Here is a 12765-nt window from a genome sequence, read left to right as displayed (position 1 = left end):
CTACTACTGCTGCTGCTGCTGCTACTACTACTACTATTAATAATAATAATAATAATAATAATAATAATAATAATAATAATAATAATAATAATAATAATAATAATAATAATAATAATAAACTTGGGAATCGGAAATAATGCTAACACACACACTGATAAGAAAAAAAAAACTTTACATGAACTTATTTTGAATGCGTGTAAAATGTACTGCCACAATATTGTAAACCAGCAAACGTGTGGAAGGTTCGGGTAGAGAACCCGGTCTCTGTCGCACAGGTGCGTTCTCACAGACTTGCACGGGTGCGTGTTTTGAACAGTGTGCCTCTTATTACACAGACGCTTTCCAACAAGATAGGCTCTCTCATCTCCCATAAGTGCTTTCCAGCACATCAAGCATTCGTTTCTAAATTCGTTATACGGTATGAAAACGTCAAAATTGATAAATTATTATTATTATTATTTTTTACTGTAAAAATATATGGCTTCACTGCTACGTTTTCTCGAATTTTACAAACTTTTTTTATTTGAAATAATGGAAATAAAGAACTAGGCTAATCATAAAAATAGTAGCCTATAGACCTTCATATATGATATCGATTCTCATGCACATTAGCTACTTCAGGAAAGATGTGTACTAAAATTCAAACCGTGTTATTTAGGTAACGAATTTACAGGATAATACTTCTAAAACTTGAGTCTTGTTTATATATATATATATACACACAGCTATGTCTAAAAGTGTTGCATCAGCTACAGTTTTAGGATTGAGACCTACTTTTAAAAGAACTGTAGCATAATTTAGATCTGTCATTTAAAATCATGAAATCAAAGAAACTACCAAAATGATATGGCGGAAGTCTACCGGAAGCCATAATAATTGTACAGTATTTTATGTTAGATTTCGAAATGTCACATTTTTCAATTTTTGTCTTCTTTTCGTGGTGGAAAACTACAAAGCGGCAGGCAGTTCAATTTATTAACATTCTTCAGCAGGATTCGTTTGACTTTTGGCCATAGCTGTATATATCCCTAAACGGTATTATTAGAATCGATACAGCTACTCCCGGGAATTATTATAAATATTTTGCAATCGGGTCCTCGTGATTTCGTGTTTTAGCCTTTATTTATTTTAAAAAGATCAATAAAAGGAAACTGTGGTTTGAATCAATGACAATACACGCGGAAGTATTATTATTTTATTTAGTTAAAGTTAATTTCGCTTTTGTTTCCCATATCCATTTTGTTCTGAAGTTATCGCTGTCGGATTTATTCATGTTTTAATTGTGTTTTCGCTCTTAATGTTTGTTGCACAAACACATCGACCTGTTTCTTCGTAAGTGTTATGAGTCAGGTGCGGCTTCTGAATGCACTCCAGAGAATTGAAATGTACCCGCTGTGAATGCGCCTCCACCTTCGGGAGTGTGCTGTACCAAAGCTTCTTTACATTGCTATAATCATAGCTCATAAGCAGAGCTTGTTTGGGTCCTCTTGTTGAGGGTGCTAAATTGAATCCTTTCTCCCCAAGGGCCCCAATCGGCTTATTAAATAGCACTATTACGACTACTACGACTACTACTACTACTACTACTACTACTACTACTACTACTACTACTACTAATAATAATAATAATAATAATAATAATAATAATAATAATAATAATATCAGAACCCTATATTGGTTTCTAACAGCGCAATATCTGTTATAAGCAAAGTGTAAATGACCGAACTAACGAATTACTTTTCCCTGGGCAGCTGCGCATGTGTGTTATATTAAATCTTTAAGTAGTTGTTTACAAGGCTGATTGCTTTGCAAATCCTTTTTAATGTGTTTGCGGTCGACTTGCGGCTTTAATTTCCCTTTTCGTTAGCAGGGATGTGTAAAAGGCCGTCCAGAAAGTGCGCAAAGCTAATGGGCTTTATTTAAAAGCGCGTCCATTATTTGCCTGTTAGCTTACTTTGACAAAACTCATTACAGTCTTTCGCCACTTAGTCTTGCAAATCCCATTTATTAAACTCCGGCTCCAGTGCAACCGTTTTGTAAGCCTGTCTCATGGTCTTCAACAGAGAGTCTGAGCGCTGCTTATTCCCGTACATTTTCAGTATGAACCCCCTGGTTCGGTGCTAAAGCGAGGGAGAAGCGCCAATGAATTACAAAGGTGGAGCTGTCCAGCTGGGTGCAGAATCAAATGAGTGGCTTTTCAGCTAAAGAAGCTTTAAGATTGTGCCCAGTTTATTGGAATGCACAGTAACTGGCATCTGATAACCCAGCACGTTTACAGGAATTAGATGAATTCCACAGCCTAGACAACAACCACTAGCATCTTGTAATAAATAGACTTTTAAAATGATTATTCTTATTTATTTATTTCTTGCTTGGTTTTGTATTGAAGAAGCATTACATCCATCTTTTTTATGTTTTCTGGTAGCTATTAATATGTATTTGTGTCGTTTTACAAAAGCCAAGATATCATATAACTTAGGAAAATTGCAAAAGCGTGCAAGGGTGAAATAATAGCGAAATTGAAACTCTGGAAAGCAATAATTTAAAAAGTATAAGGTCTGCATTTGATGAAGAGCGGTTTCGTTGGAGTAAACACCATGTGCCCACACAACACATTCAATTCACAACAGATGCGCCTCTCTGAAATCAGAATGATGTGCTTATTTGTGGCACGCCAGTTCGCAGGTATCTGCTTATTGTACACAAGACACTTGGAATCATCACAAGGGCTCTGCTCATACCACAGCGTTGGATCATCTTACTGGCTTTGATGTTGCATGATTTTAAAAGGACTGTCTCGGATTCCCCATGATCAGGGAAATCAGCTTCCAGTCTGCTTTATCTAAAAGGGCCAAAACATTTCTGCAAGAAGCAGAGCTCAAAAGAAGTGTCACAAAAAATCTTGGTCCTGTTCTAGAGGAAAAGTTTTCTAACAGTTTTACAATATCGGTCGACCCAAAATCAACAAGAAGCTCCAACTTCCCACAGAACTTATTGTCCTGTTCCTTCATTTTTAAAATGTGTGGTTCATTTATTATTATCAGAACCAGATATCTTTAAAGGAGCGCTCTCGTGGTGCCTGCTTGCATTGTGCCTAACCATAAACACTGCTGTTGTCATTACACAATTCACAATGTAATTACACCATTCACAATGTGATTACACCATTCACAATGTAATTACACCATTCACAATGTGATTACACCATTCACAATGTAATTACACCATTCACAATGTGATTACACCATTCACAATGTAATTACACCATTCCCAATGTAATTACACCATTCACAATGTCATTACACCATTCACAATGTGATTACACCATTCACAATGTAATTACACCATTCACAATGTGATTACACCATTCACAATGTAATTACACCATTCCCAATGTAATTACACCATTCACAATGTCATTACACCATTCACAATGTAATTACACCATTCACAATGTGATTACACCATTCCCAATGTAATTACACCATTCCCAATGTAATTACACCATTCACAATGTCATTACACCATTCACAATGTAATTACACCATTCACAATGTGATTACACCATTCACAATGTATTTACACCATTCACAATGTAATTACACCATTCACAATGTGATTACACCATTCACAATGTAATTACACCATTCACAATGTGATTACACCATTCACAATGTCATTACACCATTCACAATGTCATTACACCATTCACAATGTCATTACTATGTAACCACACATAACATTCCAGTGTAATTACAGTGAGGATAGAGACAGTGTAACTGTTTGCTAATTTAAATCCTTTGCATGCATTTGAAAATGGGACGATTATCAAAGACGAGATTCTGAGATATTTACTAAGAAAGGAAGTTGGAGAAATGACCAGCGGAGCCCCAGTGGTTCACCATTCATTCATTCATTTATGTGTGTGTAAGCAGTAAAGAATATACAGAAAGAAATATATACTACAATGCCACCAGCTTGGTTCCTATTTCAACATGTGCCTGGCAGCTGAAGGTATCTCAGGTACCTATAGCAGATAAGTAATATTGAGATGGAGCTATGGAATATTTCACAAATTGAAAACAGAGCCCAGATCTGTGTTGAAGCCACTCGGTTTTCTGTACCTTCATATCTGAAACCTGTTTTAAATCAAATTGACTATAAGAGCACACATGTAGACATGGAGCACCTCTCTCTCTCTCTCTCTCTCTCTCTCTCTCTCTCTCTCTCTCTCTTGTTCTCTCTCTCTCTTGCTCTGTGTCTCTTTGTTCACTGTAATTTATTGTGAGAGGGATTTGATTGTTTGCTATTGTTGCTTTGCATTATGAATGAAGTGCTATTGCTGGTGTGGGTTTGCCTGTTCGTTCTCATGTGGGTCATTGGTAATGTTCACATTGTTGTGGGCAGTTTCACTGAGTGATGCTGCTGCTTTTGTTCAGCGGCTCGTTTGATCATTTTTTGCATGTGCTGTAAATGTTCTTGATTTGTCCTTCAGATTGTCTTTGTTCCTTTGTAATCAGTCATCTTGTAAGGGCTTGCTAACTTAATTGACATTATTGCAGGCATCTGGAAACAAGAGAGCAGATAGGAAACTGCTTGCGAGACAGGAAGATGAAGTTGGATCTCCCTTCTAAACACTCCAGCACTCTGGTTCATGTTTCAGACTCTCGGTCACTGTGACAAACGCAAGAAGAACACATTACAGGAACATATGATATTTACAAACGAGAGGGGGCCATTCAACCTGTCTACGCTCATCCTGAAAACTTTGTCAAGTTGGGTCTTAAAGTATCACAATGATGGATCTTCGACAATGTGGCTTGGTAACCCTTGGTGTCCCATTCCATCCCCTCAGCACTCTCTGTGTAAAGAAGAGTCTCCTTCCCTCTGTTCAAGGTCTATCTCCACTTCAATTCCAGCTGCATCCCCTAGTCCTGCTTTCTGTTCTGAAGGTATTAATCATGAAGCTAACACACTGAAGGTATTTGTGATGAAGGTAGCTGTAACAGTGGTGGTATCTCTAAAAAGGATAGAAAGTTGAATTAACCTTTACATGATGGTATGACTGTGTGGTTGAATACACATTTGAATGGTTATTTTTCCATATTTGAAAACAATATGTTATGTTGCAATTACTCACGGTTTCAGAGTTTCCGTGTGAAGCAATGTAAACGCTACAAAGAAAGGAATGGTCTTTATGAGATTCCAAACGTAGGCCCACATGTTACTCACTTGTAATTGAGGAAATTATTTTTTTTATTAATGACTACTTGTTTTACAAAATCCTTTGTTTTTTAAATATCAGTAGCTTTTTTTGGTCTGTCTTTCAAAAGTTGACCTTTGAAAATTGGTTTTGTTGTGTAAGTGTTTGTGATTCACCCCCCACACTGGCTATTACATGATGACTCGAGACACGGTCTGCACTCTCACTCTGATTCCTGGGCACAGCACATGCATTCCTAATTACGTGACCATATTCTCATTGATCACAGAAGAGACTTGGACAGATCGCATTCATGTTGCTTACCCATGCTGTGTGGAAAAGTACGCTGAGCCATATCTTCAATAGAGATGTGCAGGAAAGACCTGTCTCACAAACACTCCTCAGCTCAAGTTATGTGATATCTTCAATAGAGATGTGCAGAAAAGACATGTCTCTATGTGTAACAGTCACTGAAAACCAAGAGAGTGACACAACTTCTTTCCCTCTAAAAAACAAAAGGATAGGTAAGTAAGTTCAGATGTGATTCACTTATTCTTCACCTTTCCCTTGCCCTTTTTTATCTGGGTTACAATCATTCTGAGCAGTGGTCCTAGTCCTAAATCTGAAGGGACCGGGACGCCACTAAAATATCGATTTTCTTGAACAAAAATTATTATACAAATTCACATTGTATTTTATATTGAACTTCTAGTAACACATATAATAGGAAATGCATTTATCTAATTTCTACTCGTAGTCTTAAAGGATCTTTCAGGATCTTTGGGATAAAAACCACCCGACTAAGTCCTGGGATCAAATCAGGTGAGTACTGATGGTGCGAACAGCCTCCTCTCCTTCTTAACCTTATGTTTCTCTTATGTGAATACGGTTTTGAAAAAAAATCGAATTGAATTATTGATTATACTTTTATTTTAAAATGCAACTTCACCACAGATATGAACAAGAGGCAAACAAGGCTGGCGCACGGAAGTCAACCATTGAGAATGTGGAACCCTTTCAAGCACGGCCACAGACTTGCATTTATATTATTAAACCGAGTCGTTGTGTAAAAGAAGGCTCAGCAGGCAGCCTGTTGGTTTGTTTGCAGAATCTGTTCCAGTTTGATCTCTGTTAACATTTGATGATTCACAGGCACAGATTTTACTTGCTTGAAGTGTACAAAGGCAGACGATTGCCTTTTTATTGATTTTGGAATTGCTATTAGCTGTTGCCTGGTTAATGTAAAGCTTGATACTTCCTTACTTCCTCCTTAGCTCAGTGTTTGAATGTGCATTACCAGCGCTGAGTGCACACAGCTAGGTACAGAGTTTGAATGTGCATTACCAGCACTGAATGCACACAGCTAGGTACAGTGTTTGAATGTACATTACCAGCGCTGAGTGCACACAGCTAGGTACAGAGTTTGAATGTGCATTACCAGCACTGAATGCACACAGCTAGGTACAGTGTTTGAATGTGCATTACCAGCACTGAATGCACACAGCTAGGTACAGTGTTTGAATGTACATTACCAGCGCTGAGTGCACACAGCTAGGTACAGTGTTTGAATGTGCATTACCAGCACTGAATGCACACAGCTAGGTACAGTGTTTGAATGTGCATTACCAGCACTGAATGCACACAGCTAGGTACAGTGTTTGAATGTGCATTACCAGCACTGAATGCACACAGCTAGGTACAGTGTTTGAATGTGCATTACCAGCGCTGAGTGCACACAGCTAGGTACAGTGTTTGAATGTGCATTACCAGCGCTGAGTGCACACAGCTAGGTACAGTGTTTGAATGTACATTACCAGCGCTGAGTGCACACAGCTAGGTACAGTGTTTGAATGTGCATTACCAGCACTGAGTGCACTCAGCTAGGGAGAGGTCATAAATGACCTCTGCTTTCTGACCCCCAGATGTTCTAAGTGTGGACAAATAATAGAGCAATTTCAATAAAAGAAACTGATGTTTAGTGAGGAGACTGATGCAAGCAGACCATGACTAAGATTAAAGCACATGGAAACATGAGCGTTAGGATATCCCCCGGGAATATTTCAGAAACGTCAGTGACTAACGTCAAGCTGCTGGATGTGGTTCTATGAACACGTTTTATATGACCATCAATAAAATGAATTAGAACAATGGGCTTTGAGAATCAAACCAACTCTGTTTGGATTCCTTTTCCTTCCTCTTGACAGTCTGGCTCTACATCTAACCATGTATCATGAAAGAGTCTTGAATAATAATGAGAATAATAATAATGATACTAATAATGACACTACTACTACTACTACTACTACTACTACTACTACTACTACTACTACTACTAATAATAATAATAATAATATTAATAATAATAATAATAATAATAATAATAATAATAGTTAGAATTGGGTGCAATTGGATACCCCTCTCCCCAAAAAAATGCAATTAACCTCAACTATAAAAATAATTTAGTTAAGAGCTCATTGCGTTACACTGCAGACTGAGAATGCAGTCTACACATGCAAGCAATTCTTAGAACATTTTACAAGCTCCTTTTTTATTGCTAAAACATAAAGCTCACACACAAATGGGTACTAACCTGAGGTCTTGAATGCAGCTGGAGAGTGGAATCATGTTGTCAAAGCTGTGCACTTCCTAATTATATAAAAATACCTCTGTACACAGCACTGTACACGGAAGGGGACGGTTCAGCTAAGAAAGCACCAGCACTCTTACTGCAAGAACACTGCAGAGATGTTGGCAGGAGGTTGTGTGCGTCATTCGACAGGTAATGAAAAGGCTTGCATTGATTGCAAAGTCAAATGTACAGCTTGTTTACTATAAGGATCCGCAGGTGTTAAATTGAAACCACATTGAACTGCAGAACGAGTCCCTTTATAAGAGTCTTGGCAATGCTGGTGCACGGGGTTTGAAGGTCATGCTAAAACACATGCAGCTGGAAGAAACTGCATAACAGCAGATAAAAACACGGGCAGCCTTGTAGTGGAACTCAAGCTTCTTGACTAATCAGAGCAGGCTGGTGCGCAGTACACTCTTCAGGCAGCCTTCTGAAAACACTACTAACTGTACTTAGGGAAACCAGGGAAAGGCTGAATAGTTTAAACACACAGCTTCCATTTTATTTTATTTGGGTGCAACAATTTCCATTTCACACTACATAAATAATCGGGATCAAATAATGTTAAAAAAGTGATTGTGAATGAAGCAAACAAACAAAAACTCCAACAAAAAATAATATTCAAGATGCCATGTGTTGTGCTCCTCGTTCTTTTCGAAGGTACAGTTATTTGAATCATTTTAATAAGCAGAACACTTTCACTGTTTACATAATCGAAAACACATATAAAAACGTGTATTTAAAATGTCTTTGACCACTTCATTTAATTAACCAAAACAAAGTGTATATATATATATATATATATATATATATATATATATATATATATATATATATAATAACCAGTATGCATGATTGTTATAAGATGAACATGTAGTTTTAAGATAGTAGTAGTCATTGTATATGACCTGACCCCAGACTTTGGCTTAATCTTAACCCTAACCTAATGGAAAGCAACTCTTCTGAAAGGGAACGGTCACCATTCCTACAGCTCCACAATATTTCACGCCACTGGAATTGACAGAAGATAGAAGTTTAACATGGTGCAGGTTTGCACTGAAGCACACATCTTCAAAGTACTTTAAACATGTTCCCAGGGAAGTCCTTTAGAGTTATTCCTGAAGCGTGGGGTTCAGTAGTGCAACATCATACACATTACCTTAACAAAACAGCCTGGCTTCCATTGGATGGAGGTGGGAGAGCGGCCAGTCCCTCCCGAATCTCTGTCCTGAGGTAAACCAGGGTCTGTGAGTGGAACTCGAAGCTCAACAGCCAGTCCTGTTCAGGAGGTCCGAGGCGGTGTGAGCAGAGAAAGAGAAGCACACTCACAGATTTCACTTTAACAAAAGCCAGTTCTGTCTTTGGCGTGGCTTTAGGAAAGCAGGCACATCTAAAGAACATAAAAATAAGTTTGCTAAACGTTATATACAGCCTCGTGTAAAATGTGTTTTTTTTAAATAACAGCTGATGCAGAGAGCTTGTGGAGATCATCACTACAAACTGCTTTATCTTATGCAGAGCTGTATCTGCAGCTGTAGTATAGGGTTACCAGAAATGCCCGTGCTTCCAGTATCTGCATGGTATTCCAGTATCTGCATGGTATTCCAGTATCTGCATGGTATTCCAGTATCTCCATGGTATTCCAGTATCTGCATGGTTTCTTCCAGTATCTGCATGATATTCCAGTATCTGCATGGTATTCCAGTATCTACATGATATTCCAGTATCTGCATGGTATTCCAGTATCTGCATGGTATTCCAGTATCTGCATGGTATTCCAGTATCTGCATGGTATTCCAGTATCTGCATGGTATTCCAGTATCTCCATGGTATTCCAGTATCTGCATGGTTTCTTCCAGTATCTGCATGATATTCCAGTATCTGCATGGTATTCCAGTATCTACATGATATTCCAGTATCTGCATGGTATTCCAGTATCTCCATGGTATTCCAGTATCTCCATGGTATTCCAGTATCTGCATGGTATTCCAGTATCTGCATGGTATTCCAGTATCTGCATGGTATTCCAGTATCTGCATGGTATTCCAGTATCTGCATGGTATTCCAGTATCTGCATGGTATTCCAGTATCTACATGGTATTCCAGTATCTCATGGTTTCTTCCAGTATCTGCATGATATTCCAGTATCTGCATGATATTCCAGTATCTGCATGGTATTCCAGTATCTGCATGGTATTCCAGTATCTGCATGGTATTCCAGTACACAGAAATGACAGCTCTGACGTGCAGCGCTGTGCATGGATTCATTAAATAATCCTTCAGTCAGGAATACCATTGCAATTTAAAATTTTATTAGGGGATACAAACAGCTGGCATGTCACACCAGATGGTGTTGCTTTGAAAGTCTGTTTGACATCACTGAACCAGTGCTGAGAGATCAGCTGGCAGGGCGGCAGTCCCACAGGCAAGACCCATGCATTACTACAAAGAGAAGTAGGGTTACATTTCTCTGGCTTGAGTTCTATTGGTAACAGCCACTGGAAGAATGCCAACTGCAGCAAGGCACTGGAAACTGAACACAAAACAGGTCACGGAACTGACAACAAGCATCACAGCTAAATAACAAAGTGCACACGGAGGAAAGTGATCGTTAGCTACTGTAACTAGCAAACATCTGTGTGTTATGGAGTTATAACAATGTACCAAGCTGCTGTCCTGACCATTAAGAGGGGAAGCACAGCTATCGTGCACAATAAGCTGGAAAAGACCTCAAAAGCAGTACACCTGCTGTTTAACACTAGCAGAACAGGGCTCTGCTTTCAATGCATCAGATCAAGCTACCTGTCCCAGGCTCTCTGCCAAGTGGTGCTGTACATCAAACAGTACTGCAAGCGTGGACGTTCACAAATCATGTGAGTCCTCTGACAGAGGAGGAGGGAGCATGCTGAGCTTTTCCACTTACTGTGAGGGCTGACTCTGTACTGTTACTTACCTCAACTGCATGGCGAGTCTCTTTGGAAAACTGTGCGTAACATTATCCACTCTGATCACACGCAGTGCTTTATGAGTCACTTCAATGACTGATTTCCATTCACTAGATTAGATTAATTAGACTTCTGAAATTGGACATTGTTTTCCAAGGCTTACAGCGTGGCACAGCAGCTAAGGGCACTACTGGGGTCTGGGTGTTACAGGGAAAGCCCAGGTGAGCCTTTCATCTGTCCCAGTCTATTTTGTATTAACTGCCTATTTTAGAAATGCTATTCGTTCAACACCCCATTAATATCTTTATTGAGTGAAGGTGATCCAATATCCAATGTATCCAATAGCCTGCATCCGAATTATATCACAGACATTGTCCAGCTGCACTGGGAAAGGTCGTTTTTTGTGTGTGTGTGTGTTAGGTTTTAGTTTTTTAAGTGGGAAAGTGGTGATGACGTCAGCGTGAATTGAGTAACCATTTCCAGTGGTTTTTTTGTTTTGTTTTGTTTGTTTGTTTTGGTTTTGTATCGGGGGTGTTTTATCGGTTAAAACCGAAAACCAGAATCGCTAATTATATTATTATAGTCATTTCTATTGTGTATGTGTATACATATGTGTATTATGAAAGCATATATTAAAATAACATTCAAATATAAAGCTGTATGCTAGGGCTACGCAGACAGTTGATAGGTAGTGGGTACGTGACCATCAAAGGTTTGGGAGCCGCTGCTCTCTAGTCTAACCAGTGGTAAAGATCCTAACCTGCACTGTCCTAAGACACTGTGGTGGTCTACAGGTCTCTCTAGCAGCGGTGCGCGGAATGGGGGCGCGGCTAAGGGGCAGTTCTGGATAGAACATTTTAAATAAATACATAAATGACAGCTAATTAGTCCAAGTTCTTACCTTTCAAATGAGCCGTTGACTCTAAGATTGTACAGCCGGAGAAAGGATGTTTGAAGTGGCGAGTGTGAGTGAAACTGCAGTGAACAGCGTCGAAATGACGGCTACCATGCACGGGACACAAGTGCAAAAAGAAACAAAACACTAATGTTTTAACAGCTGGGTTTTTTTCCGGATTTAATGTAAATAGCGTATTTTTCCCTAGATTTAACAACAACAACAACAATAATAATAATAATAATAATAATAATAATAATAATAATAATAATAATAATAATAATAATAATAATAATAATAAATAATCCAGATTTAGCAAAACACATAAATGTTAATAAACACATTCTTACAAGCAGGAGTTTAACGGCAACTCTGCAGCACACAGTGCCAAATGAAACGCGCCAGCGGGCGTGGGCTTGCATGTTAGCTTCGGATTTAGCTGGCAAAATATTTGTTTTTTGTGAAAACCCAGATTTATTTTTTCAGATTATTTTTTTTTAGATTTAATTGCAGAACGATAATGTTTTTCAGATGTATCTGTTAGGGTAATGTTGAATCGCCAAGTTTTTTTAAAAAAGATTTAAATTACATGTATTTTGTGACGGATTTACAAATTTGTCTGCTGAGGGGGCGGCTGCGCACAAACTGCTCAATATGTACAGTAGTATACTAAAGATCCTAACTTCCACCGTCCTACGAGACACTCTACTATATACAGTAGTGTACTAAAGGGGTTTTAGATAGTATACCCATATATAGTCATTTCTTTAAGGAATTTAAATACCCAGCCGAGTGTAAAATGTGTTTTAGATATTGTAAAACAGAAGCAGATGTCACCGGCTTCGTTGCATGAGCTTTAAGATACATCACCGAGCTTGCGGTGCTGAAAAAGAAGGGAATAAATCTGCGCGCGTTTATGCATCACTTTTCCTCAGTCGACAGCGCTGTATTGCCACAGCCTGCCATGCCGTATCCAAACACTGGGGGGCAGAGCTGACATTGGAAATCCTGTAAAGAGAAAACAAAAACCAATAAACCGATTCACAGACAAAATAGATGAACAGCCAGAAACGTCATCAGCTTTAACAAGGTA

Source organism: Acipenser ruthenus, chromosome 29 (genome assembly GCF_902713425.1).
Source record: "Acipenser ruthenus chromosome 29, fAciRut3.2 maternal haplotype, whole genome shotgun sequence".
Classification (NCBI taxonomy): Eukaryota; Metazoa; Chordata; class Actinopteri; order Acipenseriformes; family Acipenseridae; genus Acipenser; species Acipenser ruthenus.
This window is presented reverse-complemented; position numbering follows the sequence as displayed.